The sequence below is a fragment of the Gadus macrocephalus genome, chromosome 20, assembly GCF_031168955.1.
Source record: "Gadus macrocephalus chromosome 20, ASM3116895v1".
Taxonomy (NCBI): Eukaryota; Metazoa; Chordata; class Actinopteri; order Gadiformes; family Gadidae; genus Gadus; species Gadus macrocephalus.
In genome coordinates, this window is record NC_082401.1 from 1854936 (window position 1) to 1873854 (window position 18919).

Below are 18919 nucleotides of genomic sequence, written 5' to 3' on the forward strand. Positions count from 1 at the left end.
TCAGAACCTTTCATTACCGGCACTAAAGAGAGAAAAAGGAGTTCATCCTCATTGTACCCAGCACTTCTAAAAATGCACTTCCGAATGCGTCTCTGTCCCCAGCACATTTCAAACCAAACTGACGCCAATGGGCCTTCCCTAACTGCCTTGGATCAATCGACGGGAAACATGTAGTTATCAGGGCCCCAAACAACTCAGGGTCCCTATACTACAACTACAAGGGAACCTACTCCATCGTGCTCCTGGCAGTGGTGGATTCACAGTACTGCTTTCGTGTGGTGGATGTGGGCAGCTACGGGAGGACCAGTGATGGTGGTGTCCTGGCCAATTCCATCTTTGGCCAGGCTCTGCAGGACGGCACACTTGGCATACCAGAAGATGCTCTGCTACCAGGTGCTGATCATTTGGGACCGCAGCCATTTGTCTTCGTGGCAGATGAGGCCTTTCCGCTGCGCCGTGCCCTCATGCGGCCTTTTCCGGGGACCCACCTGTATGGCAGCCGCAGGGCTTTCAACTTCAGGTTGTCCCATGCTAGGCTGATCGTTGAGAATACCTTTGGTATTCTCACCTCCCAGTGGCGTATGTACAGAGGAGTTATTGGGGTCAGCCCTAGCAATGTGGATGCCTGTGTGAAAGCGACCTGTATCCTGCACAACTTCATCAGGAAAACCACCAGGCCAACAACACAACCACGACCAGGACCATCTGCAAACTGTGAAGCTGCTGGCCTAGTGTATTCACAGAGCAGGCAGCAACAACGCCACACGGGAGGCCCTCCGTGTCAGGGAGGCGTATGTCTCCTACTTCTCCAATGAGGGAGCTGTTGGCTGGCAGGTGTTTTGAGTATTCATTTAAAACGGCTCTTTTAAGAGCCACCCAAATACAATAAAGAGCATGACTTCCATTTCTGCAATAAATAATACATTATGTGGTAGCTATCCTATATGTTTGATCATCTCACCTGTATATACATAATTCCCAGTGATCCCAGTGATGCAACAGTCAATGCAATACTCCCCCAAGTGGCTAAAATAACTAAACTAAAGGGTGAACATAGATGGCTCCTACACATTTCATACTACATTATAAACCATGGTAGTTGCAGTCATTTAATGTCCTCAATGCATAGGCCTATATTTTACAATAACATTGTAGATTTTAAAATAATAAACACAACAGCTTGTTTTTGGAAATATTTATTCAATTTAACAAATCAGCAAATGCTGATAAAAGTGCACATGTGGGAACTTAACAAACAAAGAAACAAACTTGTGTACATGTGAAAGAGAACATCAAAAGAACGTTGTAAAATTGAAGTGTGTGTGTGTGTGTGTGTGTATATATAAATGGCATGTGAGGGAGAAGAACAAGGTGCAGCTGACAGCACTGCGAGGGTAAGTGCTGATAAGCTTACTATAACACCCCTCACAATGTTGTCAGCTGCACCCCGTTCCCCTCATCCCACATGTCAACCTCACGACACTTGGCCTCGTACACCATCCTGTACATTTCGAACTTTAGACCCTCTAGTCTTAAGAGACAACTTTTTGAAATCCTCTTGGAGGCTTCGAAAGAATAGTGAGTCAGAGTCCTCTGGATGACTCTGACTCACTACTCGATTGCTAACAGCCTCTATAGCTGTGATGAGCCTCTCCGCATCAAGAGCATCACGAGTCTGGTCTCTGCCTCGTCCTGTCTTTCTCCTGCTCTTTCCTGCTGCCTGCTCCTCGGCCTGTGGTGCTAGCTGGTCAGCGGCCTGTGCTCTCCCTGGTGCCTCCTGGTCCTCGACCGGTGCTCTCCCTGGTGCTGCCTGATTATCTACCGGTGCCTCCTGGACCTCGATCGTTGCTCTCCCTGGTGCTGCCTGGTCTGTGTCCTCCTCACTCTCACTCACTGGCCCTGCCATGTTGGTCTGGCTATGGCGGTCTTCCATGAATGGATCTATGAAGGCCATTATGCGGGCATACTTCCATGGCTTCCCTCCACCTGCCCCTGCACCACTCCTCCTCCTTTCCTTTTCCTTTTTCCTATTCTTCCTGTAGGTGTCCCTCAGACCCTTCCATTTCTTGATGCACTCATTAACTATTGAACACAAAACAGAAAACACAGCTGTCATTATCATTATATATGTCACTTACAGCAATATATTGTTTCACTTCTTATGTCAAATGACTTATTGTAAGTTGCTTTGGATAAAAGCTAAATGGTCATTTGTCAGCTGCCTATCCTCAATTAAAACGCATTGAAGTGACACGTTTGTTCCGTGCATTATTAATTTGCATTATTATGCGTGCATTATTCCTTTGCACAACGTATTATTCCTTTGCACAACGTATGTATTTTCGATATTTGAAAACGATATCGTCCCATTCAGAGCAAGGAAGATTAGTATGCTAGGATCTCGGTTAGCAGGCATGTATGGCGCCTATTTTACAATAATCTCAAACGTTTCATTAACTCACTCACCAGACCAACCAACCACGCGTGACACCTCCGCCCAGGCCAGAGCCTTGGCGTTTCGATCTCTGAACTGAAAAAGGGTTGGGTCGTACAACACCGGGGGCCCAGTTACAGCCGCGATTAATACTTCAGCCGACATTTTGTTCAGTGAGTGAATAAAGGTAGGTAGGAACCAAAGTGCCTGCCGGTGTTCCCTGGGATCCACGCAAGCGAAGAGCGTCTACATTCCGATTGGCTGTCAGTGTTTGGCCGCTGAAGCGCGTCATAGTAATTTGCATAAAGTTAAAAAGTTTTCAACTTTTTTTGGACGCTCTGGTCGCTCAACTTTGGTCGCTCTTGCCCATAGAGATTGAATGACTTCCGGCGATTTGGTCGCTCAATTCGCTTCTGGTGTGGACGTACAGTAACTGTACGTCCACATACATACGTACAGTAACTGTACGTCCACACCAGAAGCGAATTGAGCGACCAAATCGCCGGAAGTCATTCACTTTCTATGGGCAAGAGCGACCAAAGCGACCAAAGCTACCAGCGGCCAAAGTTGAGCGACCAGAGCGTCAAAAAGAAGTTGAAAACTTTTTAACTTTATGCAAATGACTATTATTCCCTTCAGCGGCCAAACACTGACAGCCAATCGGAATGTAGACGCTCTTCGCTTGCGTGGATCCCAGGGAACATCGGCAGGCACTTTGGTTCCTACCTAACTTTATTCACTCACTGAACAAAATGTCGGCTGAAGTATTAATCGCGGCTGTAACTGGGCACCCGGTGTTGTACGAACCCACCCTTTTTCAGTTCAGAGATCGAAACGCCATAGTGGTTTGGATATCAAGTGATGATAAGCGGGAGTATTTATAGGCTACATCTAGAACGTTCGTATTTAAGCGGGAATCATTTTAATTTGCTCTACATGCCACCAATCTAACCAACCAATCGCGTGTAGCATGCTTTAAACAAAACCAAAAAAAAAATTGAAATCGTCACATAAACAAACTAATCGACAAGACGAGGGATAAATGACAAGGGATATATCTCTTGTCTTTTATCCCTCTATTCCCCACTATTCACGGAGCCTGAGGTGAATAATTGTTAATTAAATAGTCTAGATAGATAGATAGCCTAGTCAAGTCTTTATTAATACCAAACGACACAAATCGTCGGGAATCCATTTAGGTGGTTCGGCCCACACAGGACAGTAGCCTACAAGACCACACAGAACAAGTCTGACTGGACATACACACAATACATCACATTAAAACTAGACACGCGTTGATAGATAGATAGACAGAAAGGCCTAGATACATAGATATGTTCCATTATTTGCCTTGCGGAGCTGTCACGTTAAAATTGTACCGGGGGCGAAAATTTTACCGGCCTACGTCATCGTTTGTTTACATCCTGACAACCTGCCCGGCAACAGACGACGCGATGCAGAAAACATGTTTCCAAACGACGAAATAACATAATACAGATAGCGGATCGCTATCTGTATTATGATAGATAGCGATAACACTTGTTTTTACTTTATATTTGTATTGTATTGAATTGTTTAATCGAAAAAATAAAAAAATGTGCCCGCAAAACGGGCGATCGCGTCAAATGACGCGTCAAATCACGTAGGAAGGTTCTTGAACATTCTAGACTATGAAACCTGCTTAAAACACTCAGTTTACTAGCTAAATTCGATTAAACAATTCAATACAATACAAATATAAAGTAAAAACAAGTGTTATCTAGCGATCCGTTATCTGTATTATGTTTCAAGAACCCTCCTAAGTCATTTGACGCGATCGCCCGTTTCGCGGGTCAAACATTTGTCATTTGACGCGATCGCCCGTTTTGCGGGCACATTTTTTTATTGTTTCGATTAAACAATTAAATACAATACAAATATAAAGTAAAAACAAGTGTTATCGCTATCTATCATAATACAGATAGCGATCCGCTATCTGTATTATGTAATTTCGTTGTTTGGAAACATGTTTTCTGCATCGCGTCGTCTGTTGCCGGGCAGGTTGTCAGGATGTAAACAAACGATGACGTAGGCCGGTACAATTTTCGCCCCCGGTACAATTTTAACGTGACAGAGCCAACCAGTCCTGTGCACGTATGCAAATTAGCCATGTGCGACAATGACTATTTGTTTTGAATGCGACGAATGAGTGCAGATCATGATTTGCAGATCCAGATCAGTGAAACATATTTCAACTACTACAGCACGCAGGGTTTTTTGTTCTCGGTTGTAATTAGCCTACATTTTAGGATTTTTTTTATATTGGGGGGAATCCCTGTCCTACTTGTTGTCGAAGCACTTTATCGAACAAGAAAAACCGTCTCGGCAATATGGCCAAGGTGTATGGGAGAGTTCACTATTTGATATGGCTGTCTGTAGGGCCTACTAAACGCATACGGCTCCTTTAAATGCGTCTGCATAATTGAATTGTACGTCATGAGCGACTTGAGCGACCAAAGCGAACAGAAAAATTCGCAGCGAAACTTTGTGAGCGACGGTCACTTTTTGGGAAAAAGGCGTTGGCCACCAAAAATCCAACATGGCAGCCATTTTTTCAAGATGGCCGCTATTTCAGTCAAATGCACGTTATGTAAATCGTTCAAACAGTGATTTTGGCATAACATTTAGTGAAAATACTCGCTTAAGAATGTTTTGGAAAAAAAAACGGTGATTGTCCCTCAAAAATTCTAGATGACAACCATTTTTCAAGATGGCTGCCATTTCTCTTGAATCCTTACATTAATTCTTCAAATGGTGATGCTATCACATTTGGTACAAATATTCTTCAAAGAACATTCTCATGGAAAAAGGTGTGTGCTTCTCAAAAATTAAAGATGACGACCATTTCAAAGATGGCCACCATTTCTGTCAGAGGTCAATGTAATGTGTTAAAGGTCCCATGACATGCTATTTTATGTATTCTTTAATATAGGTATTAGTGGGCAACTAACACAGTATTCAAAGACGTTCCCTAAATTCAGCCGTGGTGCAGAGTTACAGCCACTCCGAGCCAGTCGCACATTGAGCTTCCCCCAAATGCGCTGTTTCGGTGGGCGTGTCAAGGAGGAGGGTGGGGGTGTGGCCCTGAGCAGCTTGCAGCCACCATGCGCTCTGTTTACAGTGGATGTATCGCAATGGCGAGCCGCACACAGCCTTTAGCCGTGTTCTGTAAATATTCTAGAACACACGGGAGTCCTGGAGCTCTATATCTAAATATTATCATATAGCCTACACAGATATCTATATCATATAATATATATTATCACGGCCAAAAGCTGTGTGAGCCGATATTATGAATCTCAAACGACCGCGTTGGGTTCTCCGACGTTCCTGGTTCTTCAACGTCCACATCAATGTGAATACACACACTGTAACGCAAGTGTTTCTTGTCGGTTCTTTGACGTGTCTTGTATTTCCACAACGAGACTGTCGTGGGGGTTATCTGAGCCATGGTTGAGAAGGAATTGGGGGAAAGGAACTTTGATTTGACTCGCTGAAGTACATGAACTGCGACATGCCGCCGGTTGCCGCGAGGCACCATCGCCCGGCAGCGGGCAGCCGGCAGCAGGCAGCGCGCGGTTCAGTCGACTTCAGGTTGATGTGAAAGTGGAAGAACCAGAGACGTCGCAGAACCCGACAAAGTCGTTTGTGATTCATAATATCGTCTGGAGGCGCACACAATATGTTATATGATATAGATATCTATGTATATGATATTATTTAGATATAGAGCTCCAGGACTGTAACGCAAGTGTTGTACACTTCCTTGTTATTTGGATAACCGTTCTGCTGTTGGTGTGACGTCGGACTCTTGTATCTGGTATTTCTACAACGAGACTCGTATTGGGGGTTATCTCAGCCAAGGTTGAGAATGAATTGGGGGAAGGAACTTTGGCTTTGACTCCCTCAAGAACATGAACCACGACAAGGAGGAGAAAGGGATCTTTACCGGGCAGCGCTTATGCACCTCCGCCTCCGGCGGTGGTCCCTCAGCGGGGCTCAAGCGGGAGACATTCGCCGCCAACAATCCCTTTCTCCTCCATGTCGTGGTTCATGTTCTTGAGGGAGTCAAAGCCAAAGTTCCTTCCCCCCAATTCATTCTCAACCTTGGCTGAGATAACCCCCAATACGAGTCTCGTTGTAGAAATACCAGACGTGTTATGCGCCATCACACCAACAGCAGAACGGTTATCCAAATAACAAGGAAGTGTACAACACTTGCGTTACAGTCCTGGAGCTCTATATCTAAATAATATCATATAATACATAGATATCTATATCATATTAACATATTGTGTGCGCCTCCAGACGATATTATGAATCACAAACGACTTTGTCGGGTTCTGCGACGTCTCTGGTTCTTCCACATCAACCTGAAGTCGACTGAACCGCGCGCTGCCTGCGGCCGGCTGCCCGCTGCCGGGCGATGGTGCCTCGCGGCAACCGGCGGCATGTCGCAGTTCATGTACTTCAGCGAGTCAAACCAAAGTTCCTTTCCCCCAATTCCTTCTCAACCATGGCTTAGATAACCCCCACGACAGTCTCGTTGTGGAAATACAAGACACGTCAAAGAACCGACAAGAAACGCGTTACAGTGTGTGTATTCACACACACACACACATGCACACACATGTGGCGCTCGCACGGTCGAGTCTCATTGGCGGGCCAACGTCTCTGGGCGGGCCAGGCAGAGTAAGGGGAGGAGCTGAGATTCCTCATGACGTCATGAGCACAGATTTCCAAATCAGCGCTCTTGAGCCTCCGTTTTTTCAAAGGCGAGCAGAACAGCTAGTGCTCGTTTTACACCAAACGCAAGTTTTAGCCACTGGGGGACCATAGGCAGGCTAGGGGAACTCATATTTATGTTAGAAAACCTCATAAATTGAGATTTTCATGTCATGGGACCTTTAAGGAATAGGTGAGTCAATCTATGGAAAAAAAAGGGCTTAACCCCCAAAAAATGTATGCAAAAGATTTTGTATATTTGGTGTGCTGAATAACATACTAAAAGTATACCAAAATATACCTCCTTGTGGTCCTGCTGTATGATCGATCAAGCACAGCTGTTAGTGTAGATGAGGCTAGACTTGACATGTTTGCCCGAAAGCAGAGGCCATATGAGGCCCTTCTTCCAACAAGAGCAGCTATGCTTCAACACACTAAACGTGCTGCATATCAGGTAGGCTGCATATGGGGTCAAGCAACCCAGTGTCAGCCAGAAGCAGAGTACTGCTGACTGGGGATGGAAAAAGCTTGGTGAACAATGGGGGTTATTTTGGACAGCAAATGCACCAGTTGCACAAAGTTGTGAACGACTAGCCAAGTGGCTGCAAATCAGAGTGCAAATGTTTTAGATTGGGGTTCACTTGCACAGAACTGTGCAGTTGCAAATGTGAATAAAAAAATAAGTAGGGGAGGCATTGGCTACCATTTTTAACAGTCTTTATTATGACAACAGGGCACAACCTCTCAATCTCAGGTTTGACAGTCTAACCAGAAGGCCTTTGAGCTGGTCAAAATGTGAATAGAACTTTTTTTTTCCCCAATCATTCCTTTTAACTCAGTCCCAACAGAGTACACTATTAAAGCAACACCTACCTTGAAAAATGAATCTTGAATTTTTGCGATTGCCCTTTTCTATAAGTGTTGCCTTTAGATTATTTTGCTAACATGCATGTGTGCATCAGTGTATATACTACCAAAATGACAGCCATCGTGGAAAAGGTCTTGTTGGGAAAAACGGTCTGTCTAGCTACTGGACCAGATAAAATGAGACGGAGAGGTAATAAAGTCTATCGGCACGAGGACCTTGGATTTATTAAGTAAAGTGGCAACGGTTATACAGAGTCATAAAGCGTGAGAAATCGAATATGTCTAAGTCCCTAATCAGCGCTGATGGTTCGTCTGGAGCTTCACCTCCGTGGAAGGTCTGCTTCAGAAGAAGGTGAAGAGTCCCTGTGTGATGCAGTCTTATGCTGTATCCTCCTCTCGATGAGGTGTGTGCGTTTGAGGTGTGTGCGGTTCTGTGTGTTTTGGCTCCCAGGCCCTGAGAGAGCTTCGTAACGGGGAGTTCCTCGTGTCTCTGGTGTGATAAATTAAAACGGGGGAGTGCCCCCCCCGAAGTGTCTCGTGTGTGATAATTTAATGTGGCTCTCAGGCCCCTAGTATCTGCATGTGTTCCTTCTAGTGGGGGAGAGCTTCGAGGTGTCTCCTGTGTGATAAATTAATGTGGCTTTCCCGTTCTTGAGGATGACTGGTGCATTGTCTGAGTGTCCACCATCTGCCTGCCTGGGAGATGGGGCCTTCAGCTCCGGCCTTGACCTGACTATATATTATCATGTTTGTGTTGTTGGGTTAGAGCAAGAGTTGACTATATTATAATGTGTCCATGTGATGTGCTCATCAGGCAAGGGTAGGAGTTAGCTATATTTATAATGTACATGTGATGTACTCAGCAGGTTATTTTTCCCAACATATCCCCCTCAAGTCGTCGCAAGACGACTTTTACTCATTAGGGGTACGAGGGATAGGACTCCAGCGCGGGACTACCACTATAACACCATTAGAAATAACAGAAAGAAGGCAAAATGATCATAAAAACAAACAACCATGAGCATGGGACTAAAACAACTCGCTGGACCGGGTGTATGGGGAACCACGTGGGAGAAACGCTACCCATGCTTCAGACATGGGTATGCCATACACACCCCACCTAGGGGGTGGCATCCACCCCGGCCTTACATCGCGAGCAGACAATACCAACAATACTGGCAGCAGATGATACACAACAAAACCAACACCAAACCATAACAACAACAACAAAATGCAACAATAAAACTACCAGTAAACAATAACGATATAAACAAAAATGCAACAATCACACAAACACTACACAATAACAATCACAGGAAAGAAATGCAACCCTGAAACGTGTCCCTAAATAATAATAATAATATCAGAAAGATATGAGGTACACAACGAATGGCAATCCCCCTCAACCCATCCCTAGATGACCACACACTAAGGATGTGAGGAGGAGTTAGCTGGTCGTGTAACAATAAGCAATCACACGCATGGGGTATTCGGGGTAGGCCCGGGGCACGGGAACAACTGAAACCACGGAATAGTCCTGAGCGTCATCACGGGCAGGTGGACGCAAGGCGCCACCTGAGCATTAGACCCTTTTATTCAACTGCGCTCAGGACCTCATCTGATAAACGGGCAATCAAGGCCCCTGGAATCTCGCCCGTGTGTATCCCCGAGCTCCATCTAGTGGGACAGCGATATAAACAACAACATTTGCGTTCCCGGCGTCGGTTGCGTAGACGCGGGCATAGATATGGGAGCGGCTAAAAACAGTGAAGCGTACAGAAGCGAATACAGCCAGGGGCGCCCTCAAGCCTTAAGGGAACGGGCCGCAGCCCCTGGTACCGGAACGCAGATCCCTGGTCCGGGCGACGTGGGTGCATCAGGTGGGAGGGGGGTGGTGCCGTTGGCGGGGACGGGAATGGGGCAGCCCACCATGTTCTCCAGCCGGATCAGGTCGGGCCCCTCTGGCGGTCCCGTGTCCAAACTCTCCGGTATATACTCGATCCCCAGGTAAGCTTGGATGGCACCTGCTGCACCTGTAGCGCCCATCGCTCATTGGGCTCTCCATCCATCCTGTGAAGGGGTCATTAATGCCGGAGCTCTCTGCCAATTCTAATCTGAGGGACTGTAACCCTGCCAGCACCCTGGCCACCGACCCATCCGGTGCGAAATCTGATTGCATCATCCTTGGGTGGTTGGTCAGCTCCGGGCGTGTCTGCATCTGGCTCCTCCTCTGGCCCTGGAACTTTGTGTTTCTCTTGCTGGAATTACAAACTTATGTACAACAGTTAGATGTTCAAACATATTTTCCTTAATTCTATTTCTAATTACTCTAATGGAAGTCCCTTTTGGGACCCTTGAATGTTAGGTGAAGGCATGGGTCGACCCTTAAGCATTTCATGCGGGGTTAGATGCGTCGTTCTGTTAGTTTTCATGCGATAACTCATTAGTGTCAACCGTAGTGCATTAGTCCTTTAATTTAGTACTCTAATTTAACTTTGTTAATCTTCGTCTCAAGCGTCCCATTCCTCTCTCCACCATACCTTGTGGTTTGAGGAATGTAGACACAGCCTAATCTTTGTTTGACATGCAGATGTTAAATCACTTGTTTGAGTGTTTTCTGAATAAACGCTGCCCTATTGCCTGAGCTAATTTGTGACGGAATTCCAAACCTTGGCATGACTTCTCTAGTCAGAACCTTGATTACCGTAACCGCATTTTGGTCTTCTGATGGGACTGCTTCTACCCATCTGTTGAACACTGTTTTTTCAAATATTTCACACTCATTTAGCTGGATGTCAATCATTGTTTGCAAGTATGGTGAAGAAAAACCTTGTTTTCTAATTATTATTATTATTATTATTATTATTATTATTATTATTATAATTATATTATTTTTTTATATATATATATATTTTTTTAATTCTCCTCAATACCTCCCCCCTTGGGCAATGGTCAAAACCATGCACATTAAATGATAAGCAAATCTAAGAACGCCGTTGGTGCAACCAACGTCGAAACGTCTAACCTTAACCATCAGCAAACTAAAACCAATCTTTTGGGAAGGGAAATCGAAACCAGTATGTCCAAAACCAAAGCCCAATATGGGTGGGTTTACCATCAGCCGCCGGAGACCACGCTGTTCCAAAGTCATGCACTAAACCGAAAAACTTACATGCGTTAGTGGCCTTCTATACCACAAAGGTAAAATAAAATAAAACGCGACATGCCCCGTTCCAAGACCACCTCTGCTGCCAGAGCTGACATATCTGACTCCTGTTCCTCCTCCACCCTACACCCCAGACGGGACTTCCCATGATTGTTGCAGCTCGTCACTTCATGATCAAGTGAGCCAGTGCCCACAGCGACTCTGCCAAGTAATCGTGACTGTGCCTGCCTTAGGTCGTCCCGGGTGTCAAGGTGGGATCTTACCCGTCGTTGGCTAACCAGCCTTCCATACTGGCTCGCTGCAGGATGCCATACTTGGGATACAATCAATCCCCACCTATATGGTGGTATAGATCGCAAAGTGGAGGGATGGAGACAGAGTCTTCAGCCCCATCTGCCCTATGCAGCCAAGTGTGTGTGCGTAATGAATACACCTCAGGGAAACTATAAAACAAAAAGTCATTTATCAGAGTTACAATTATTAAAGTGTTGCAGCAGCAGTAGTGGCATTTGAAAGGTAAACCCACTACTTCCGAATCCAAATTGACAACATAGCATGTAGGACCCCTTCCCAGCAGATGTGGCTTCAATCCACCTGTCATCCTTGACCAAAGAGATACACCCCATATTTTAATAGGTGTAGTCCTACTTGTACAGTTTATCAAGATTACTTTATTTTATTTTATTATTATACTCCTTCTTTATCATATCCATATTTATTCAATTATTCTTTCCTGTGTGAAAATAATATGAATCACTTAGTTAATAGCAACACCTTCTTTAGTCCAATTGCATTAGATTATCATCACTGTTGTCCTATTAAAGTATCAACGTTATTGTCCTTATAACCTCCTGATGAACTTTGATGTTCTTCATCCTGAATGGTAACTGTGTCAGGATGTTCATCATCCTTAATAAAAAACAAAACTAAAACTAAACTTAAAGAAAAACTAATTAGCCATAATGTGAATATCCGCTGCGTGTCTCCCCGTGACTCTCTCCCTCCTTCGGGAGAACACGCTCTCTCTCCCTCCTCAGTACGGGGTGCTGTTTGGTGCAAGACAACAGATAAGGGTGGAATGTGGCTTCTCTCTCTCTCTGCGTGTCTCCCTCCCACGTTGGGTGCGGCCATAACGCCTTGAAAGCGAGTGTGCTCTGGGGGCTGGGTGTGAGAGAAACCATGGGTAGTTCCTTTTCTCGGCCAGCAGAGGGGTTGTTCAGGTGAAACCTATGGACAGAGACTACAAGGAACTTCAAACATGGCAGACAGGGAACAACAAATTTATCAAAGCCTGAAAACTCAACAGAGCTCTACCTGCATTCCTTGGATATGTGGTATTTTATGGCGTATGGCCACCACACGCTTTCAGTTGAACACACTCTATTTCCTTTCTCTGTACTGTGTGTTAGTGTGTCTCTCTGTACTGCCTGAATGGTGTAGCTCGACAAATGGGGGGGGAAATGTGTTCTCTCTCTCTCACCCTTCCTCGCTCCCCTTAGGGTCAAGCAGCAGCTAGGACCGTTAACAGATAAGCCTGGAATGCAACATCCTCAACTCTCCATCATGGAATAAGGCCTAATAACTATCTCTCACACACAAAAAGATCCTTCTGTCCCTTCATTCACAAATAACTTTTCACTGTATTATATATAACTTAATACTGCTCCCCCTTTCCAAATTTCTATATACACAAAACTAGAAGCTGACCACCGAAATTGGTACAGGCCTCGTCAGGCCGAACCAAAACACCCTCACAGGTTCTAACTTCCATACAATTTTAGGGAGGGGAACTACAACATGAGGTGGAGTAGAGGACTTCAAATATGGTGGACGGGGACCTCAAATGGGAGGACTACACATATGGGAAAGGGGATTACACTCTGGGCCTGAAAACCACACAGAGTCCCTTCTCGTGGTCCTGAAACAACCGTTCATTGTTAGAAAAACACGCACTCTATCGCTACCTCCAACTGTCTAGAGGGAAAATGGTCCCTCTCGATCGTCCTTCGACTTTAGCTCTCCTTGCTATCTCTCCTTGCTATCTCTCTCGCTCCCTCTCACACAAACACACACACACACACACACACACACCTAAACAGACCTTTCTCATTCTGTCTCCTCCAAACGCACACACAGAAACATCACCTCTTGCTTACACGTGCACAGAGAGCACACAGCCTTTCTCACTCTGTCTCCTCTAAACGCACACACAGAAACATATCAACAGATTTCTCGTTCTGTCTCCCGCAGACGCACACACAGAAACATATCAACAGACCTTTCGTTCTGTCTCTCACAGATGTACACAGAAACATATCAACGGACCTCTCATTCTGTCTCTCGCAGATGCACACAGAAACATAACAACAGACTTTTCATTCTGTCTCTCACAGCCTCTTACACACACAGAAACATCACCTCTTGCGTACACGCGCACACACGGAGTCGCTCACAGCCTTTCTCTCACTCTCACGCGCATACACACTGTCTCTCTGTCTCTCTCTTTCACCCATGCTCTCCTATTCTTCCACCCACGCCGACTCTCGTTCTCGACTCCATACACACGCACTTGCTCTCTGGTCGTGAAGGTGGGGGTGAGAGGTCTCTGCTATCCCTAGTCTGCGTCAGTTCAGGTGTCTGTCCGTCAGTCCCCGCATATGCAATGAATATATGGCCAAGAAATCGTTGTGCTTCTTCGGGCGCCTCAGATTCACTTATCAAGGGCGGCGAGCCTTAGGCCTCGAGGGTGTTCTTTCACCACGCAACAAGCCTAGTTTATCTTATTCTCTCTGTGTGTCACTCATGCCCTAGGCACCGTTTCCTCTGCAAAGGGACTCTAACCCTGATAAAGGACTCTAACCTTCTTACCACATAGAATTATTTAATACACATTCAAAGAAGGGGACTCTAACCCCCCTTTAAGACATAGGTGGGGACTTTAATCCCACCCGAGGGACCCTAACCCCCTTAAGACATAGTTGGGGACTCTAACCCCCTTACCACCGAAATTATTTAATACCTAAACAAAGAAGGGGACTCTAACCCCCCTTTAAGACATAGGTGGGGACTTTAATCCCACCCGAGGGACCCTAACCCCCTTAAGACATAGTTGGGGACTCTAACCCCCTTACCACCGAAATTATTTAATACCTAAACAAAGAAGGGGACTCTAACCCCCCTTTAAGACATAGGTGGGGACTTTAATCCCACCCGAGGGACCCTAACCCCCTTAAGACATAGTTGGGGACTCTAACCCCCTTACCACCGAAATTATTTAATACCTAAACAAAGAAGGGGACTCTAACCCCCCTTTAAGACATAGGTGTCTCCATTACACATCCATTACGTGGCCATCGATAGTCTTGTATCACTATGCCCGATTCTTATAGGCCCTATGGTCTCGAGGGTATTCTTTCACCATGCAACGAGCCGATATTCGATGTGTCACGCGTTCAGGGTCAATCGGGTTTATGGGGAAATACTGGGATGCAGTCCTATTCGTCCCCACGAGATATCCCGTAGCGAACCGCTCTCACAGTCTCACCTCCTAATGATTCCTATATAACTATGCAGAGTTTGGATTTTATCAACAGGTTCTGCCTACCTTTTGTTGGGCGTGCACGAGGTGAGACTGCAGGAATCGGTCCGGTGCTCCGGGGTCCCGAGGTCGTGCCGCTCTCCGTCTCTCGTTTCCCAGTTGCGTGTTCAATTCAGAAAAAATCACGTCGGGGTCACCAAATTGTTGGGAAAAACGGTCTGTCTAGCTACTGGACCAGATAAAATGAGACGGAGAGGTAATAAAGTCTATCGGCACGAGGACCTTGGATTTATTAAGTAAAGTGGCAACGGTTATACAGAGTCATAAAGCGTGAGAAATCGAATATGTCTAAGTCCCTAATCAGCGCTGATGGTTCGTCTGGAGCTTCACCTCCGTGGAAGGTCTGCTTCAGAAGAAGGTGAAGAGTCCCTGTGTGATGCAGTCTTATGCTGTATCCTCCTCTCGATGAGGTGTGTGCGTTTGAGGTGTGTGCGGTTCTGTGTGTTTTGGCTCCCAGGCCCTGAGAGAGCTTCGTAACGGGGAGTTCCTCGTGTCTCTGGTGTGATAAATTAAAACGGGGGAGTGCCCCCCCCGAAGTGTCTCGTGTGTGATAATTTAATGTGGCTCTCAGGCCCCTAGTATCTGCATGTGTTCCTTCTAGTGGGGGAGAGCTTCGAGGTGTCTCCTGTGTGATAAATTAATGTGGCTTTCCCGTTCTTGAGGATGACTGGTGCATTGTCTGAGTGTCCACCATCTGCCTGCCTGGGAGATGGGGCCTTCAGCTCCGGCCTTGACCTGACTATATATTATCATGTTTGTGTTGTTGGGTTAGAGCAAGAGTTGACTATATTATAATGTGTCCATGTGATGTGCTCATCAGGCAAGGGTAGGAGTTAGCTATATTTATAATGTACATGTGATGTACTCAGCAGGTTATTTTTCCCAACATATCCATCTTGAATTTTTTATTGGCCATAATTTTTTTTTGAAAAGTGGCCTTAACAGAGGCATATTTTCTGCATCACTATTTGGAAACAGTGGCAATGAACATAGGACAGGAATGGCAGTCATCTTGAAAAATGGTTTCCATCTGGAATTTTTACTGGCCACTTCCCAGTGGCCCTTCCTCTCTGGACTGCACCTTGCCGTGGTGGAGAGGCTTGTGTACTCCAATTAACCTGAGAGCTATGCTGGCGGGGATTTTATATCCCTGTCAAGTTTAACTAGGCCAGACAGGTCAAAGGAGAGGAGGCAGACAAAGCAGACATATGACTATTTGACAGAAATGTTGGCCATCTTGAATCTGGTTACCATCCTAAAATTTTGAGTGGCACATACCTTTTTCCAAAAGAGTGTTCCTTGAAGAGTATAGGGGATTATCACGCTGATACGTAGTACTTCCGCATTCGGTGTTCATTGTGCACTGTGACATCCGGTGAACCACTCATCACTCTGGCGAACTGATGATGGAGGACCGGCAGTTCACTTTCACGACATCCCTGGTAAATGTACCCAAAGTCACGTTTTCTGAAGTTCACAGACTTACCGAACAACACTCCATAACAGCCCGCTCCAAACTGGACAAGGGATTGTTTATTTTTCGAGAAATATAATGACTACGGATGCGAGTGTCTGCTAGCTAGCTTACGCTAGGTAGGTTGGCTTATGCTAACGTCGGTTTGGCGTCAGCTCAGTCTGGAGGGATGAAATGATAAGAGATGAAAAATAAGGTAGACTTGTACTTCTTTGGTACATATATGAATGTGTATCTTCAGCAGAAAGTGAAATGAATGTGAAATGAACTGAATGAATAAAGGAACTGAAAGAATAAAATGATTTAATTCATTCTCTTTTTCTGAGTACATCATTTACTACATTATATATTAACATTATTTTGAATACTTTCAGGATGGACTGACTGGACTTTAAAATTGATTATAGATGAAAGACTTCTCATTCAATTACATTACATGTCATTCAATATATACAATGTTTTCAGTGTACAAAATTACAGCTCCGGAAAAAATGAAGGGACCAATCCAAATGTTCAGTGCCTCTCGTTTTAATATTTATATATAATATTTATAGGTACATGTTTGAGTAGAAACACTATTCAACAGGGATGTAGCCTTTTAAATCAAGTGGTCCCTGGAAGTTGGTCATCACACAGCAGACGGTCCACAGCTGATTGACTGTCGCAGACAAGGTGAAAGGACAGTGTGTTCCCAGATGCGGTATTCCTTGACTCTGCCTATTGCTCTTTCTACGAGGATTCGAAGTCGAGCGATTGCTTGTGTTTTCAGAGCATCCTCTTCAGTGAACTGCGCAGTGGTTAGAGATAAATTAATTAGTAATATTATTGTGAGTGCTTCAGTCCATCTTAAACATTTGTCTGCATATCTTAATGGTCACATTTGGGTCAAAGTTTTAATTTAAAATGTTCATTCCTTTCATGCCTACCTGTCATCTTGAAGGGTGGTATAATCAGCGTTGCCCCACGATCAGCTAGTGGCTTCTCGATGGTGAAACCCTTGTCTGCCATGCAGCCATCTCCTGGCTCCAGTAAATCCAGCAGTCCACTTCGTTCAGTCAGCTCTGGGTCGGAGATGGAGCCGGTGAAGAGACTTGACACAAAAGTCACAGCACTACAAGGGGCAATCCCAATCAAGGCCTTAAAGGTTGTTGTGTTCTTGTAAGATGATGTTCGGGTAATCATCGACTGCACCTCGGTGCAGTCGATGATTACCTGAACATCTGGACTGTACTGCACAAATTATCTTGGCATGGTGTTCTTGACTTGCAGTTTACTCATCCAGATGGGGAGGGAGCCAAGGAGCAGGTAACGGTAGTTGGCCCACGGTATAACAACATGGTAGACAGTGGACACACTGACCTGAAACATGTCAGCCAGCACCTTCTCTTGCAGGCCTGCAGCAACCCGGCAGCAGAAGAGAAAAAACTCAACCAGTTGCAGTCTACACGTTGGACTGGGAGAAATGGGTTAAAATGTTTGTTTCTTTTTCTGAGCTTTCGACCAATAAACCAACATGGAGGCAGATGGTTGAATAACCTCCCAGAAGTCACAAAAAACATCTCTTGACGTGAATCTGGTGTAAAAAAGGATGTCCGCGTCTGAGACACAGAATCTGTGAAAATGCACTTGAACCACTTTCAGCTGTGACAGCTCTCATCAGCTCCTTGACTGTTTCTTCCAATTGCTGTATGTTTACAGCAGCAGCATCCAGTGCACCTGTATGAGATGAAATTAAAACATCTAACCCAGATTTTGGCTGTGACTTGCATATTGGAAGCAGTTTGGACCTCTAAAGAAATTGCTTTTTGTAGCTCAATATTGCTTTTAAATTTTGCTTTTTATAGCTCAATATTCACCTTTACAATTAATTAAGTAAGATATAAAATGCAACATTTGTACTTGTGATGAAGATTTTCACATTGTGGTTTGGTCAAATGCTGGGACATTAATAAGACTAAACATGTTGTGCCTGAGTTCTGAAAAGTTGACCTACCTCCTCGGTATAACCTACTAATAGCCAATTCTGTGATTAAACCATAGGTAGTACATCCTGTCAGGTAGGTGGTTTAAGAACAGTATGGGGTAATAGTAGGCCAATATTTCAGAACACTAACAAACACTGACAAACCTGGTTTAGGAGCAGAACCGAAATCATGTTCTGTCATCACCACCGAAGCTGAGATCTCCTCAATCGGCTCTTATTCACAGGGCAGCGGTTGCTCCAGGGGAAGGGATGGGTGAACGTCATGGCCTAAGCGAGTTGATGCTCTTTTATAAACAGACCCCCTTCTTGGCAGTCCCCAGTTGTTCCACTGGAAACGGGAGGGTACAGACCCGATTTTCAGTCGCTTGGTGTGACCCCGGTTGGTTGCTAGCTGTAGCGTTTGTAGTCTGATTCACTAAAGTGCCGGCTACAAACAAACATGCTACCTTCCTTCCTTCTTCCTTAGACTCATTTCAGTCAGGAATCCATGAAAACTTAAGTAGGGTTGGTGTTGTTTGTTAGATGTACAAAGTGGAACAGAGAGCAGTGACATCTCGCCTTTGTTTCAGCCATGGTGGAAGTGCGCCGGAAGTGTTCATGCACAACGAAGACAAATCCCGCCACCGGAACCA

At 45.2% G+C, this 18919-nt stretch overlaps 2 long non-coding RNA genes across 5 annotated transcripts; both read right to left on the minus strand.

Moving 5' to 3' along the window:
* Nucleotides 1-1466: 1466 nt before the first annotated feature.
* LOC132448121 (uncharacterized) lies at nucleotides 1467-2861 on the minus strand. The gene is made up of 3 exons (XR_009523315.1): nucleotides 2467-2861; nucleotides 1838-2199; nucleotides 1467-1783 (listed from the first exon to the last, which is right to left on the minus strand). It is a non-coding gene; the product is annotated as an uncharacterized LOC132448121 (long non-coding RNA).
* A 13540-nt stretch (nucleotides 2862-16401) lies between these two features.
* Nucleotides 16402-18745, minus strand: LOC132448962 (uncharacterized). Of its 4 annotated transcripts, none has more exons than XR_009523460.1 (4): nucleotides 18432-18745; nucleotides 17516-18019; nucleotides 17230-17364; nucleotides 16402-17090 (listed from the first exon to the last, which is right to left on the minus strand). It is a non-coding gene; the product is annotated as an uncharacterized LOC132448962 (long non-coding RNA). The 4 variants fall into 4 exon arrangements; XR_009523462.1 differs by having other exon boundaries at nucleotides 16403-17090; nucleotides 17230-17414; nucleotides 17663-18019; nucleotides 18432-18744; XR_009523463.1 differs by having other exon boundaries at nucleotides 16403-17090; nucleotides 17516-17697; nucleotides 18422-18743.
* Between the last annotated feature and the right edge of the window lie 174 nt (nucleotides 18746-18919).